The sequence below is a fragment of the Bombina bombina genome, chromosome 5, assembly GCF_027579735.1.
Source record: "Bombina bombina isolate aBomBom1 chromosome 5, aBomBom1.pri, whole genome shotgun sequence".
Classification (NCBI taxonomy): Eukaryota; Metazoa; Chordata; class Amphibia; order Anura; family Bombinatoridae; genus Bombina; species Bombina bombina.
The window spans coordinates 9610030-9626939 of record NC_069503.1 but is presented as its reverse complement, the minus strand read 5'-3'; the positions used below and the strand labels follow the sequence as shown (position 1 = coordinate 9626939).

General features: G+C 37.2%; 1 protein-coding gene across 1 annotated transcript in view; it reads left to right on the top strand.

The window, feature by feature from the left end:
- KCNH2 (potassium voltage-gated channel subfamily H member 2) overlaps positions 1–16910 on the top strand; it is a 1055144-nt gene that overhangs the window by 884096 nt on the left and 154138 nt on the right. The window lies entirely within an intron of this gene.

Genomic DNA, 16910 nt, shown 5'->3' with positions numbered 1-16910 from the left:
GCAGTGCCGGATATTGTGCTAATATAATATAATGCTAACTTAAACACAACACTTGTGATCTAGCGCACTATTGTTACATTTATACGTGCTGAGATGAGACAACTCTTTGTTACACAGAGATAGTGAGCAGTGCCGGATATTGTGCTAATATAATATAATGCTAACTTAAACACAACACTTGTGATCTAGCGCACTATTGTTACATTTATACGTGCTGAGATGAGACAACTCTTTGTTACACAGAGATAGTGAGCAGAGCCGGATATTGTGCTAATATAATATAATATAATGCTAACTTAAACACAACACTTGTGATCTAGCGCACTATTGTTACATTTATACGTGCTGAGATGAGACAACTCTTTGTTACACAGAGATAGTGAGCAGTGCTGGATATTGTGCTAATATAATATAATAATGCTAACTTAAACACAACACTTGTGATCTAGCGCACTATTGTTACATTTATACGTGACTGAGATGAGACAACTCTTTGTTACACAGAGATAGTGAGCAGTGCCGGATATTGTGCTAATATAATATAATGCTAACTAAAACAAACACTTGTGATCTAGCGCACTATTGTTACATTTATACGTGCTGAGATGAGACAACTCTTTGTTACACAGAGATAGTGAGCAGAGCCGGATATTGTGCTAATATAATATAATATAATGCTAACTTAAACACAACACTTGTGATCTAGTGCACTATTGTTACATTTATACGTGCTGAGATGAGACAACTCTTTGTTATACAGAGATCCTGAGCAGTGCCGGATATTGTGCTAATATAATATAATATAATGCTAACTTAAACACAACACTTGTGATCTAGCGCACTATTGTTACATTTATACGTGCTGAGATGAGACAACTCTTTGTTACACAGAGATCGTGAGCAGTGCCGGATATTGTGCTAATATAATATAATGCTAACTTAAACACAACACTTGTGATCTAGCGCACTATTGTTACATTTATACGTGCTGAGATGAGACAACACTGTGTAGTACAGAGATAGTGAGCAGAGCCGGATATTGTGCTAATATAATATAATATAATGCTAACTTAAACACAACACTTGTGATCTAGCGCACTATTGTTACATTTATACGTGCTGAGATGAGACAACTCTTTGTTACACAGAGATAGTGAGCAGTGCCGGATATTGTGCTAATATAATATAATGCTAACTTAAACACAACACTTGTGATCTAGCGCACTATTGTTACATTTATACGTACTGAGATGAGACAACTCTTTGTTATACAGAGATAGTGAGCAGAGCCGGATATTGTGCTAATATAATATAATGCTAACTTAAACACAACACTTGTGATCAAGCGCACTATTGTTACATTTATACGTACTGAGATGAGACAACTCTTTGTAGTACAGAGATAGTGAGCAGTGCCGGATATTGTGCTAATATAATATAATATAATGCTAACTTAAACACAACACTTGTGATCTAGCGCACTATTGTTACATTTATACGTGCTGAGATGAGACAACTCTTTGTAGTACAGAGATAGTGAGCAGTGCCGGATATTGTGCTAATATAATATAATATAATGCTAACTTAAACACAACACTTGTGATCTAGCGCACTATTGTTACATTTATACGTGCTGAGATGAGAAAACAATGTGTAGTACAGAGATGGTGAGCAGAGCTGGATATTGTGCTAATATAATATAATGCTAACTTAAACACAACACTTGTGATCTAGCGCACTATTGTTACATTTATACGTGCTGAGATGAGACAACTCTTTGTAGTACAGAGATAGTGAGCAGAGCCGGATATTATGCTAATATAATATAATGCTAACTTAAACACAACACTTGTGATCTAGCGCACTATTGTTACATTTATACGTGCTGAGATGAGACAACTCTTTGTTACACAGAGATAGTGAGCAGTGCCGGATATTGTGCTAATATAATATAATGCTAACTTAAACACAACACTTGTGATCTAGCGCACTATTGTTACATTTATACGTGCTGAGATGAGACAACTCTTTGTAGTACAGAGATAGTGAGCAGAGCCGGATATTGTGCTAATATAATATAATGCTAACTTAAACACAACACTTGTGATCTAGCGCACTATTGTTACATTTATACGTGCTGAGATGAGACAACTCTTTGTTACACAGAGATAGTGAGCAGAGCTGGATATTGTGCTAATATAATATAATATAATGCTAACTTAAACACAACACTTGTGATCTAGCGCACTATTGTTACATTTATACGTGCTGAGATGAGACAACTCTTTGTTACACAGAGATAGTGAGCAGTGCCGGATATTGTGCTAATATAATATAATGCTAACTTAAACACAACACTTGTGATCTAGCGCACTATTGTTACCATTTATACGTGCTGAGATGAGACGAATCTTTGTAGTACAGAGATAGTGAGCAGAGCTGGATATTGTGCTAATATAATATAATGCTAACTTAAACACAACACTTGTGATCTAGCGCACTATTGTTACATTTATACGTTCTGAGAGGAGACAACTCTTTGTTACACAGAGATAGTGAGCAGAGCCGGATATTGTGCTAATATCTAAATAATAATGCTAACTTAAACACAACACTTGTGATCTAGCGCACTATTGTTACATTCTATACGTGCTGAGATGAGGACAACTCTTTGTAGTACAGAGATAGTGAGCAGTGCCAGATATTGTGCTAATATAATATAATATAATGCTAACTTAAACACAACACTTGTGATCTAGCGCACTATTGTTACATTTATACGTGCTGAGATGAGGACAACACTTTGTTACACAGAGATAGTGAGCAGTGCCGGATATTGTGCTAATATAATATAATATAATGCTAACTTAAACACAACACTTGTGATCTAGCGCACTATTGTTACATTTATACGTGCTGAGATGAGACAACACTTTGTTACACAGAGATAGTGAGCAGAGACGGATATTGTGCTAATATAATATAATATAATGCTAACTTAAACACAACACTTGTGATCTAGCGCACTATTGTTACATTTATACGTGCTGAGATGAGACAACTCTTTGTTACACAGAGTTTGTGAGCAGAGCCAGGATATCGTGCTAATATAATATAATATAATGCTAACTTAAACACAACACTTGTGATCTAGCGCACTATTGTTACATTTATACGTGCTGAGATGAGACAACTCTTTGTAGTACAGAGATAGTGAGCAGTGCCGGATATTGTGCTAATATAATATAATATAATGCTAACTTAAACACAACACTTGTGATCTAGCGCACTATTGTTACATTTATACGTGCTGAGATGAGAAAACAATGTGTAGTACAGAGATGGTGAGCAGAGCTGGATATTGTGCTAATATAATATAATGCTAACTTAAACACAACACTTGTGATCTAGCGCACTATTGTTACATTTATACGTGCTGAGATGAGACAACTCTTTGTAGTACAGAGATAGTGAGCAGAGCCGGATATTGTGCTAATATAATATAATGCTAACTTAAACACAACACTTGTGATCTAGCGCACTATTGTTACATTTATACGTGCTGAGATGAGAAAACACTGTGTAGTACAGAGATAGTGAGCAGAGCCGGATATTGTGCTAATATAATATAATATAATGCTAACTTAAACACAACACTTGTGATCTAGCGCACTATTGTTACATTTATACGTGCTGAGATGAGACAACTCTTTGTTACACAGAGATAGTGAGCAGTGCCGGATATTGTGCTAATATAATATAATATAATGCTAACTTAAACACAACACTTGTGATCTAGCGCACTATTGTTACATTTATACGTACTGAGATGAGACAACTCTTTGTTATACAGAGATAGTGAGCAGAGCCGGATATTGTGCTAATATAATATAATGCTAACTTAAACACAACACTTGTGATCAAGCGCACTATTGTTACATTTTATACGTCTGAGATGAGACAACTCTTTGTAGCTACAGAGATAGTGAGCAGTGCCGGATATTGTGCTATATAATATAATATAATGCTAACTTAAACACAACACTTGTGATCTAGCGCACTATTGTTACATTTATACGTGCTGAGATGAGACAACTCTTTGTAGTACAGAGATAGTGAGCAGTGCCGGATATTGTGCTAATATAATATAATATAATGCTAACTTAAACACAACACTTGTGATCTAGCGCACTATTGTTACATTTATACGTGCTGAGATGAGAAAACAATGTGTAGTACAGAGATGGTGAGCAGAGCTGGATATTGTGCTAATATAATATAATGCTAACTTAAACACAACACTTGTGATCTAGCGCACTATTGTTACATTTATACGTGCTGAGATGAGACAACTCTTTGTAGTACAGAGATAGTGAGCAGAGCCGGATATTATGCTAATATAATATAATGCTAACTTAAACACAACACTTGTGATCTAGCGCACATATTGTTACATTTATACGTGCTGAGATGAGACAACTCTTTGTTACACAGAGATAGTGAGCAGTGCCGGATATTGTGCTAATATAATATAATGCTAACTTAAACACAACACTTGTGATCTAGCGCACTATTGTTACATTTATACGTGCTGAGATGAGACAACTCTTTGTAGTACAGAGATAGTGAGCAGAGCCGGATATTGTGCTAATATAATATAATGCTAACTTAAAACACAACACTTGTGATCTAGCGCACTATTGTTACATTTATACGTGCTGAGATGAGACAACTCTTTGTTACACAGAGATAGTGAGCAGTGCTGGATATTGTGCTAATATAATATAATATAATGCTAACTTAAACACAACACTTGTGATCTAGCGCACTATTGTTACATTTATACGTGCTGAGATGAGACAACTCTTTGTTACACAGAGATAGTGAGCAGTGCCGGATATTGTGCTAATATAATATAATGCTAACTTAAACACAACACTTGTGATCTAGCGCACTATTGTTACATTTATACGTGCTGAGATGAGACGACTCTTTGTAGTACAGAGATAGTGAGCAGAGCTGGATATTGTGCTAATAAATATAATGCTAACTTAAACACAACACTTGTGATCTAGCGCACTATTGTTACATTTATACGTTCTGAGAGGAGACAAACTCTTTGTTACACAGAGATAGTGAGCAGAGCGGATATTGTGCCTAATATAATATAATGCTAACTTAAACACAACACTTGTGATCTAGCGCACTATTGTTACATTATACGTGCTGAGATGAGACAACTCTTTGTAGTACAGAGATAGTGAGCAGTGCCAGATATTGTGCTAATATAATATAATATAATGCTAACTTAAACACAACACTTGTGATCTAGCGCACTATTGTTACATTTATACGTGCTGAGATGAGACAACACTTTGTTACACAGAGATAGTGAGCAGTGCCGGATATTGTGCTAATATAATATAATATAATGCTAACTTAAACACAACACTTGTGATCTAGCGCACTATTGTTACATTTATACGTGCTGAGATGAGACAACACTTTGTTACACAGAGATAGTGAGCAGAGACGGATATTGTGCTAATATAATATAATATAATGCTAACTTAAACACAACACTTGTGATCTAGCGCACTATTGTTACATTTATACGTGCTGAGATGAGACAACTCTTTGTTACACAGAGTTTGTGAGCAGAGCCAGATATCGTGCTAATATAATATAATATAATGCTAACTTAAACACAACACTTGTGATCTAGCGCACTATTGTTACATTTATACGTGCTGAGATGAGAAAACTCTTTGTAGTACAGAGATAGTGAGCAGTGCCGGATATTGTGCTAATATAATATAATATAATGCTAACCTTAAACACAACACTTGTGATCTAGCGCACTATTGTTACATTTATACGTGCTGAGATGAGAAAACAATGTGTAGTACAGAGATGGTGAGCAGAGCTGGATATTGTGCTAATATAATATAATGCTAACTTAAACACAACACTTGTGATCTAGCGCACTATTGTTACATTTATACGTGCTGAGATGAGACAACTCTTTGTAGTACAGAGATAGTGAGCAGAGCTGGATATTGTGCTAATATAATATAATGCTAACTTAAACACAACACTTGTGATCTAGCGCACTATTGTTACATTTATACGTGCTGAGATGAGACAACTCTTTGTTACACAGAGATAGTGAGCAGTGCTGGATATTGTGCTAATATAATATAATATAATGCTAACTTAAACACAACACTTGTGATCTAGCGCACTATTGTTACATTTATACGTGCTGAGATGAGACAACTCTTTGTTACACAGAGATAGTGAGCAGTGCCGGATATTGTGCTAATATAATATAATGCTAACTTAAACACAACACTTGTGATCTAGCGCACTATTGTTACATTTATACGTGCTGAGATGAGACAACTCTTTGTAGTACAGAGATAGTGAGCAGAGCCGGATATTGTGCTAATATAATATAATGCTAACTTAAACACAACACTTGTGATCTAGCGCACTATTGTTACATTTATACGTGCTGAGATGAGACAACTCTTTGTTACACAGAGATAGTGAGCAGTGCTGGATATTGTGCTAATATAATATAATATAATGCTAACTTAAACACAACACTTGTGATCTAGCGCACTATTGTTACATTTATACGTGCTGAGATGAGACAACTCTTTGTTACACAGAGATAGTGAGCAGAGCCGGATATTGTGCTAATATAATATAATGCTAAACTTAAACACAACACTTGTGATCTAGCGCACTATTGTTACATTTATACGTGCTGAGATGAGACGACTCTTTGTAGTACAGAGATAGTGAGCAGAGCTGGATATTGTGCTAATATAATATAATGCTAACTTAAACACAACACTTGTGATCTAGCGCACTATTGTTACATTTATACGTTCTGAGAGGAGACAACTCTTTGTTACACAGAGATAGTGAGCAGAGCCGGATATTGTGCTAATATAATATAATGCTAACTTAAACACAACACTTGTGATCTAGCGCACTATTGTTACATTTATACGTGCTGAGATGAGACAACTCTTTGTAGTACAGAGATAGTGAGCAGTGCCAGATATTGTGCTAATATAATATAATATAATGCTAACTTAAACACAACACTTGTGATCTAGCGCACTATTGTTACATTTATACGTGCTGAGATGAGACAACACTTTGTTACACAGAGATAGTGAGCAGTGCCGGATATTGTGCTAATATAATATAATATAATGCTAACTTAAACACCAACACTTGTGATCTAGCGCACTATTGTTACATTTATACGTGCTGAGATGAGACAACACTTTGTTACACAGAGATAGTGAGCAGAGACGGATATTGTGCTAATATAATATAATATAATGCTAACTTAAACACAACACTTGTGATCTAGCGCACTATTGTTACATTTATACGTGCTGAGATGAGACAACTCTTTGTTACACAGAGTTTGTGAGCAGAGCCAGATATCGTGCTAATATAATATAATATAATGCTAACTTAAACACAACACTTGTGATCTAGCGCACTATTGTTACATTTATACGTGCTGAGATGAGACAACTCTTTGTAGTACAGAGATAGTGAGCAGTGCCGGATATTGTGCTAATATAATATAATATAATGCTAACTTAAACACAACACTTGTGATCTAGCGCACTATTGTTACATTTATACGTGCTGAGATGAGGAAAACAATGTGTAGTACAGAGATGGTGAGCAGAGCTGGATATTGTGCTAATATAATATAATGCTAACTTAAACACAACACTTGTGATCTAGCGCACTATTGTTACATTTATACGTGCTGAGATGAGACAACTCTTTGTAGTACAGAGATAGTGAGCAGAGCGGATATTGTGCTAATATAATATAATGCTAACTTAAACACAACACTTGTGATCTAGCGCACTATTGTTACATTTATACGTGCTGAGATGAGAAAACACTGTGTAGTACAGAGATAGTGAGCAGAGCCGGATATTGTGCTAATATAATATAATATAATGCTAACTTAAACACAACACTTGTGATCTAGCGCACTATTGTTACATTTATTACGTGCTGAGATGAGACAACTCTTTGTTACACAGAGATAGTGAGCAGTGCCGGATATTGTGCTAATATAAAATAATATAATGCTACTTAAACACAACACTTGTGATCTAGCGCACTATTGTTACATTTATACGTACTGAGATGAGACAACTCTTTGTTATACAGAGATAGTGAGCAGAGCCGGATATTGTGCTAATATAATATAATGCTAACTTAAACACAACACTTGTGATCAAGCGCACTATTGTTACATTTATACGTACTGAGATGAGACAACTCTTTGTAGTACAGAGATAGTGAGCAGTGCCGGATATTGTGCTAATATAATATAATATAATGCTAACTTAAACACAACACTTGTGATCTAGCGCACTATTGTTACATTTATACGTGCTGAGATGAGACAACTCTTTGTAGTACAGAGATAGTGAGCAGTGCCGGATATTGTGCTAATATAATATAATATAATGCTAACTTAAACACAACACTTGTGATCTAGCGCACTATTGTTACATTATACGTGCTGAGATGAGAAAACAATGTGTAGTACAGAGATGGTGAGCAGAGCTGGTATTGTGCTAATATAATATAATGCTAACTTAAACACAACACTTGTGATCTAGCGCACTATTGTTACATTTATACGTGCTGAGATGAGACAACTCTTTGTAGTAACAGAGATAGTGAGCAGAGCAGGATATTATGCTAATATAATATAATGCTAACTTAAACACAACACTTGTGATCTAGCGCCACTATTGTTACATTTATACGTGCTGAGATGAGACAACTCTTTGTTACACAGAGATAGTGAGCAGTGCCGGAATTGTGCTAATATAATATAATGCTAACTTAAACACAACACTTGTGATCTAGCGCACTATTGTTACATTTATACGTGCTGAGATGAGACAACTCTTTGTAGTACAGAGATAGTGAGCAGAGCCGGATATTGTGCTAATATAATATAATGCTAACTTAAACACAACACTTGTGATCTAGCGCACTATTGTTACATTTATACGTGCTGAGATGAGACAACTCTTTGTTACACAGAGATAGTGAGCAGTGCTGGATATTGTGCTAATATAATATAATATAATGCTAACTTAAACACAACACTTGTGATCTAGCGCACTATTGTTACATTTATACGTGCTGAGATGAGACAACTCTTTGTTACACAGAGATAGTGAGCAGTGCCGGATATTGTGCTAATATAATATAATGCTAACTTAAACACAACACTTGTGATCTAGCGCACTATTGTTACATTTATACGTGCTGAGATGAGACGACTCTTTGTAGTACAGAGATAGTGAGCAGAGCTGGATATTGTGCTAATATAATATAATGCTAACTTAAACACAACACTTGTGATCTAGCGCACTATTGTTACATTTATACGTTCTGAGAGGAGACAACTCTTTGTTACACAGAGATAGTGAGCAGAGCCGGATATTGTGCTAATATAATATAATGCTAACTTAAACACAACACTTGTGATCTAGCGCACTATTGTTACATTTATACGTGCTGAGATGAGACAACTCTTTGTAGTACAGAGATAGTGAGCAGTGCCAGATATTGTGCTAATATAATATAATATAATGCTAACTTAAACACAACACTTGTGATCTAGCGCACTATTGTTACATTTATACGTGCTGAGATGAGACAACACTTTGTTACACAGAGATAGTGAGCAGTGCCGGATATTGTGCTAATATAATATAATATAATGCTAACTTAAACACAACACTTGTGATCTAGCGCACTATTGTTACATTTATACGTGCTGAGATGAGACAACACTTTGTTACACAGAGATAGTGAGCAGAGACGGATATTGTGCTAATATAATATAATATAATGCTAACTTAAACACAACACTTGTGATCTAGCGCACTATTGTTACATTTATACGTGCTGAGATGAGACAACTCTTTGTTACACAGAGTTTGTGAGCAGAGCCGGATATCGTGCTAATATAATATAATATAATGCTAACTTAACACAACACTTGTGATCTAGCGCACTATTGTTACATTTATACGTGCTGAGATGAGACAACTCTTTGTAGTACAGAGATAGTGAGCAGTGCCGGATATTGTGCTAATATAATATAATATAATGCTAACTTAAACACAACACTTGTGATCTAGCGCACTATTGTTACATTTATACGTGCTGAGATGAGAAAACAATGTGTAGTACAGAGATGGTGAGCAGAGCTGGATATTGTGCTAATATAATATAATGCTAACTTAAACACAACACTTGTGATCTAGCGCACTATTGTTACATTTATACGTGCTGAGATGAGACAACTCTTTGTAGTACAGAGATAGTGAGCAGAGCCGGATATTGTGCTAATATAATATAATGCTAACTTAAACACAACACTTGTGATCTAGCGCACTATTGTTACATTTATACGTGCTGAGATGAGACAACTCTTTGTTACACAGAGATAGTGAGCAGTGCTGGATATTGTGCTAATATAATATAATATAATGCTAACTTAAACACAACACTTGTGATCTAGCGCACTATTGTTACATTTATACGTGCTGAGATGAGACAACTCTTTGTTACACAGAGATAGTGAGCAGTGCCGGATATTGTGCTAATATAATATAATGCTAACTTAAACACAACACTTGTGATCTAGCGCACTATTGTTACATTTATACGTGCTGAGATGAGACAACTCTTTGTAGTACAGAGATAGTGAGCAGAGCCGGATATTGTGCTAATATAATATAATGCTAACTTAAACACAACACTTGTGATCTAGCGCACTATTGTTACATTTATACGTGCTGAGATGAGACAACTCTTTGTTACACAGAGATAGTGAGCAGTGCTGGATATTGTGCTAATATAATATAATATAATGCTAACTTAAACACAAACACTTGTGATCTAGCGCACTATTGTTACATTTATACGTGCTGAGATGAGACAACTCTTTGTTACACAGAGATAGTGAGCAGTGCCGGATATTGTGCTAATATAATATAATGCTAACTTAAACACAACACTTGTGATCTAGCGCACTATTGTTACATTTATACGTGCTGAGATGAGACGACTCTTTGTAGTACAGAGATAGTGAGCAGAGCTGGATATTGTGCTAATATAATATAATGCTAACTTAAACACAACACTTGTGATCTAGCGCACTATTGTTACATTTATACGTTCTGAGAGGAGACAACTCTTTGTTACACAGAGATAGTGAGCAGAGCCGGATATTGTGCTAATATAATATAATGCTAACTTAAACACAACACTTGTGATCTAGCGCACTATTGTTACATTTATACGTGCTGAGATGAGACAACTCTTTGTAGTACAGAGATAGTGAGCAGTGCCAGATATTGTGCTAATATAATATAATATAATGCTAACTTAAACACAACACTTGTGATCTAGCGCACTATTGTTACATTTATACGTGCTGAGATGAGACAACACTTTGTTACACAGAGATAGTGAGCAGTGCCGGATATTGTGCTAATATAATATAATATAATGCTAACTTAAACACAACACTTGTGATCTAGCGCACTATTGTTACATTTATACGTGCTGAGATGAGACAACACTTTGTTACACAGAGATAGTGAGCAGAGACGGATATTGTGCTAATATAATATAATATAATGCTAACTTAAACACAACACTTGTGATCTAGCGCACTATTGTTACATTTATACGTGCTGAGATGAGACAACTCTTTGTTACACAGAGTTTGTGAGCAGAGCCAGATATCGTGCTAATATAATATAATATAATGCTAACTTAAACACAACACTTGTGATCTAGCGCACTATTGTTACATTTATACGTGCTGAGATGAGACAACTCTTTGTAGTACAGAGATAGTGAGCAGTGCCGGATATTGTGCTAATATAATATAATATAATGCTAACTTAAACACAACACTTGTGATCTAGCGCACTATTGTTACATTTATACGTGCTGAGATGAGAAAACAATGTGTAGTACAGAGATGGTGAGCAGAGCTGGATATTGTGCTAATATAATATAATGCTAACTTAAACACAACACTTGTGATCTAGCGCACTATTGTTACATTTATACGTGCTGAGATGAGACAACTCTTTGTAGTACAGAGATAGTGAGCAGAGCCGGATATTGTGCTAATATAATATAATGCTAACTTAAACACAACACTTGTGATCTAGCGCACTATTGTTACATTTATACGTGCTGAGATGAGACAACTCTTTGTTACACATAGATAGTGAGCAGTGCTGGATATTGTGCTAATATAATATAATATAATGCTAACTTAAACACAACACTTGTGATCTAGCGCACTATTATTACATTTATACGTGCTGAGATGAGACAACTCTTTGTTACACAGAGATAGTGAGCAGTGCCGGATATTGTGCTAATATAATATAATGCTAACTTAAACACAACACTTGTGATCTAGCGCACTATTGTTACATTTATACGTGCTGAGATGAGACAACTCTTTGTTACACAGAGATAGTGAGCAGTGCCGGATATTGTGCTAATATAATATAATGCTAACTTAAACACAACACTTGTGATCTAGCGCACTATTGTTACATTTATACGTGCTGAGATGAGACGACTCTTTGTTACACAGAGATAGTGAGCAGTGCCGGATATTGTGCTAATATAATATAATATAATGCTAACTTAAACACAACACTTGTGATCTAGCGCACTATTGTTACATTTATACGTGCTGAGATGAGACAACTCTTTGTAGTACAGAGATAGTGAGCAGAGCCGGATATTGTGCTAATATAATATAATGCTAACTTAAACACAACACTTGTGATCTAGCGCACTATTGTTACATTTATACGTGCTGAGATGAGACAACTCTTTGTTACACAGAGATAGTGAGCAGTGCTGGATATTGTGCTAATATAATATAATATAATGCTAACTTAAACACAACACTTGTGATCTAGCGCACTATTGTTACATTTATACGTGCTGAGATGAGACAACTCTTTGTTACACAGAGATAGTGAGCAGTGCCGGATATTGTGCTAATATAATATAATGCTAACTTAAACACAACACTTGTGATCTAGCGCACTATTGTTACATTTATACGTGCTGAGATGAGACGACTCTTTGTAGTACAGAGATAGTGAGCAGAGCTGGATATTGTGCTAATATAATATAATGCTAACTTAAACACAACACTTGTGATCTAGCGCACTATTGTTACATTTATACGTTCTGAGAGGAGACAACTCTTTGTTACACAGAGATAGTGAGCAGAGCCGGATATTGTGCTAATATAATATAATGCTAACTTAAACACAACACTTGTGATCTAGCGCACTATTGTTACATTTATACGTGCTGAGATGAGACAACTCTTTGTAGTACAGAGATAGTGAGCAGTGCCAGATATTGTGCTAATATAATATAATATAATGCTAACTTAAACACAACACTTGTGATCTAGCGCACTATTGTTACATTTATACGTGCTGAGATGAGACAACACTTTGTTACACAGAGATAGTGAGCAGTGCCGGATATTGTGCTAATATAATATAATATAATGCTAACTTAAACACAACACTTGTGATCTAGCGCACTATTGTTACATTTATACGTGCTGAGATGAGACAACACTTTGTTACACAGAGATAGTGAGCAGAGACGGATATTGTGCTAATATAATATAATATAATGCTAACTTAAACACAACACTTGTGATCTAGCGCACTATTGTTACATTTATACGTGCTGAGATGAGACAACTCTTTGTTACACAGAGTTTGTGAGCAGAGCCAGATATCGTGCTAATATAATAATATAATATGATGCTAATTATAGCTAGGGAGTAGAATAAACACAAGCAGATATTTCACATACAAATTCTCTCTTCTCTCATACCCCCACTGGGAGACTAATCACATGTTATTGTCTCCTGTTTACTTAGCTTTTCTACAGTGAAAATGTTTGTTACTCATTTTCAGTGTATGTGGGAGATAAAGGTTTGCAAACAAATGCACTCCAGTAGGTAAAAGAACGTTGGGAATAAATTAAAGAGGATAAAATGTTAGTGTACAATGTCCCTTAAACAAGACATTGGCAATACAACCATAAGTAACCCTGTGCCTTCTGATTTATCCCTTTAATATCTGATGGGTCCTTGGATCTGTCTTGTAGATATACCCAGGTGGTCTTAGTGTTTAACATTAGGTGCACAAGTACAAAATCACTCTTTAGATATTACCCACCTTATCATAGCAGAACCGGGCCACTTACTGTGTATTCACATATTCAGATATGAGGCAGATCACTGACCAATGGCCACTGCCCTTACTGTGACATTTCAATGTGACATACTGAGATTTCATTACTGTATTTAGCACTCTGGTCGGATTGAGGAGTGTTGCGGTGTCACAGACCATCAGGTTGTCACTATAATGGCCACTGCCCTTCCCACCTTACTGTGACATTTCCATGTGACATACTGAGATTTCATTACTGTATTTAGCACTTGGGTCAGATTGAGGAGTGTTGCAGTGTCACAGACCATCAGGTTGTCACTACCCTTCCCACCTTACTGTGACATTTCCATGTGACATACTGAGACTTCATTACTGTATTTAGCACTAGGGTCAGATTGAGGAGTGTTGCGGTGTCACAGACCATCAGGTTGTCACTACCCTTCCCACCTTACTGTGACATTGCCATGTGACATACTGAGACTTCATTACTGTATTTAGCACTCGGGTCAGATTGAGGAGTGTTGCGGTGTCACAGACCATCAGGTTGTCACTACCCTTCCCACCTTACTGTGACATTGCCATGTGACATACTGAGACTTCATTACTGTATTTAGCACTAGGGTCAGATTGAGGAGTGTTGCGGTGTCACAGACCATCAGGTTGTCACTACCCTTCCCACCTTTCTGTGACATTTCCATGTGACATACTGAGACTTCATTACTGTATTTAGCACTAGGGTCAGATTAAGGAGTGTTGCGGTGTCACAGACCATCAGGTTGTCACTACCCTTCCCACCTTACTGTGACATTGCCATGTGACATACTGAGACTTCATTACTGTATTTAGCATTAGGGTCAGATTGAGGAGTGTTGCGGTGTCACAGACCATCAGGTTGTCACTACCCTTCCCACCTTACTGTGACATTTCCATGTGACATACTGAGACTTCATTACTGTATTTAGCACTCGGGTCAGACTGAGGAGTGTTGCGGTGTCACAGACCATCAGGTTGTCACTGCCCTTCCCACCTTACTGTGACATTGCCATGTGACATACTGAGATTTCATTACTGTATTTAGCACTCGGGTCAGATTGAGGAGTGTTGCGGTGTCACAGACCATCAGGTTGTCACTACCCTTCCCACCTTACTGTGACATTGCCATGTGACATACTGAGATTTCATTACTGTATTTAGCACTCGGGTCAGATTAAGGAGTGTTGCGGTGTCACAGACCATCAGGTTGTCACTGCCCTTCCCACCTTACTGTGACGTTTCCATGTGACATACTGAGACTTCATTACTGTATTTAGCACTCGGGTCAGATTAAGGAGTGTTGCGGTGTCACAGACCATCAGGTTGTCACTGCCCTTCCCACCTTACTGTGACATTGCCATGTGACATACTGAGACTTCATTACTGTATTTAGCACTTGGGTCAGATTAAGGAGTGTTGCAGTGTCACAGACCATCAGGTTCTCACTGCCCTTCCCACCTTACTGTGACATTGCCATGTGACATACTGAGACTTCATTACTGTATTTAGCACTAGGGTCAGATTGATGAGAGTTGCGGTGTCACAGACCATTAGGTTGTCACTGCCCTTCCCACCTTACTGTGACATTGCCATGTGACATACTGAGACTTCATTACTGTATTTAGCACTTGGGTCAGATTGAGGAGTGTTGCGGTGTCACGGACCATCAGGTTGTCACTGCCCATCCCACCTTACTGTGACATTGCCATGTGACATACTGAGACTTCATTACTGTATTTAGCACTCGGGTCAGATTGAGGAGTGTTGCGGTGTCACAGACCATCAGGTTGTCACTGCCCTTCCCACCTTACTGTGACATTGCCATGTGACATACTGAGACTTCATTACTGTATTTAGCACTAGGGTCGGATTGAGGAGTGTTGCGGTGTCACAGACCATCAGGTTGTCACTGCCCTTCCCACCTTACTGTGACATTGCCATGTGACATACTGAGACTTCATTACTGTATTTAGCACTTGGGTCAGATTAAGGAGTGTTGCGGTGTCACAGACCATCAGGTTGTCACTACCCTTCCCACCTTACTGTGACATTGCCATGTGACATACTGAGACTTCATTACTGTATTTAGCACTCGGGTCAGATTAAGGAGAGTTGCGGTGTCACAGACCATCAGGTTGTCACTACCCTTCCCACCTTACTGTGACATTGCCATGTGACATACTGAGACTTCATTACTGTATTTAGCACTAGGGTCAGATTAAGGAGTGTTGCGGTGTCACAGACCATCAGGTTGTCACTACCCTTCCCACCTTACTGTGACATTGCCATGTGACATACTGAGACTTCATTACTGTATTTAGCACTCGGGTCGGATTGAGGAGTGTTGCAGTGTCACAGACCATTAGGTTGTCACTGCCCTTCCCACCTTACTGTGACGTTTCCATGTGACATACTGAGACTTCATTACTGTATTTAGCACTCGGGTCAGACTGAGGAGTGTTGCGGTGTCACAGACCATCAGGTTGTCACTGCCCTTCCCACCTTACTGTGACATTGCCATGTGACATACTGAGATTTCAT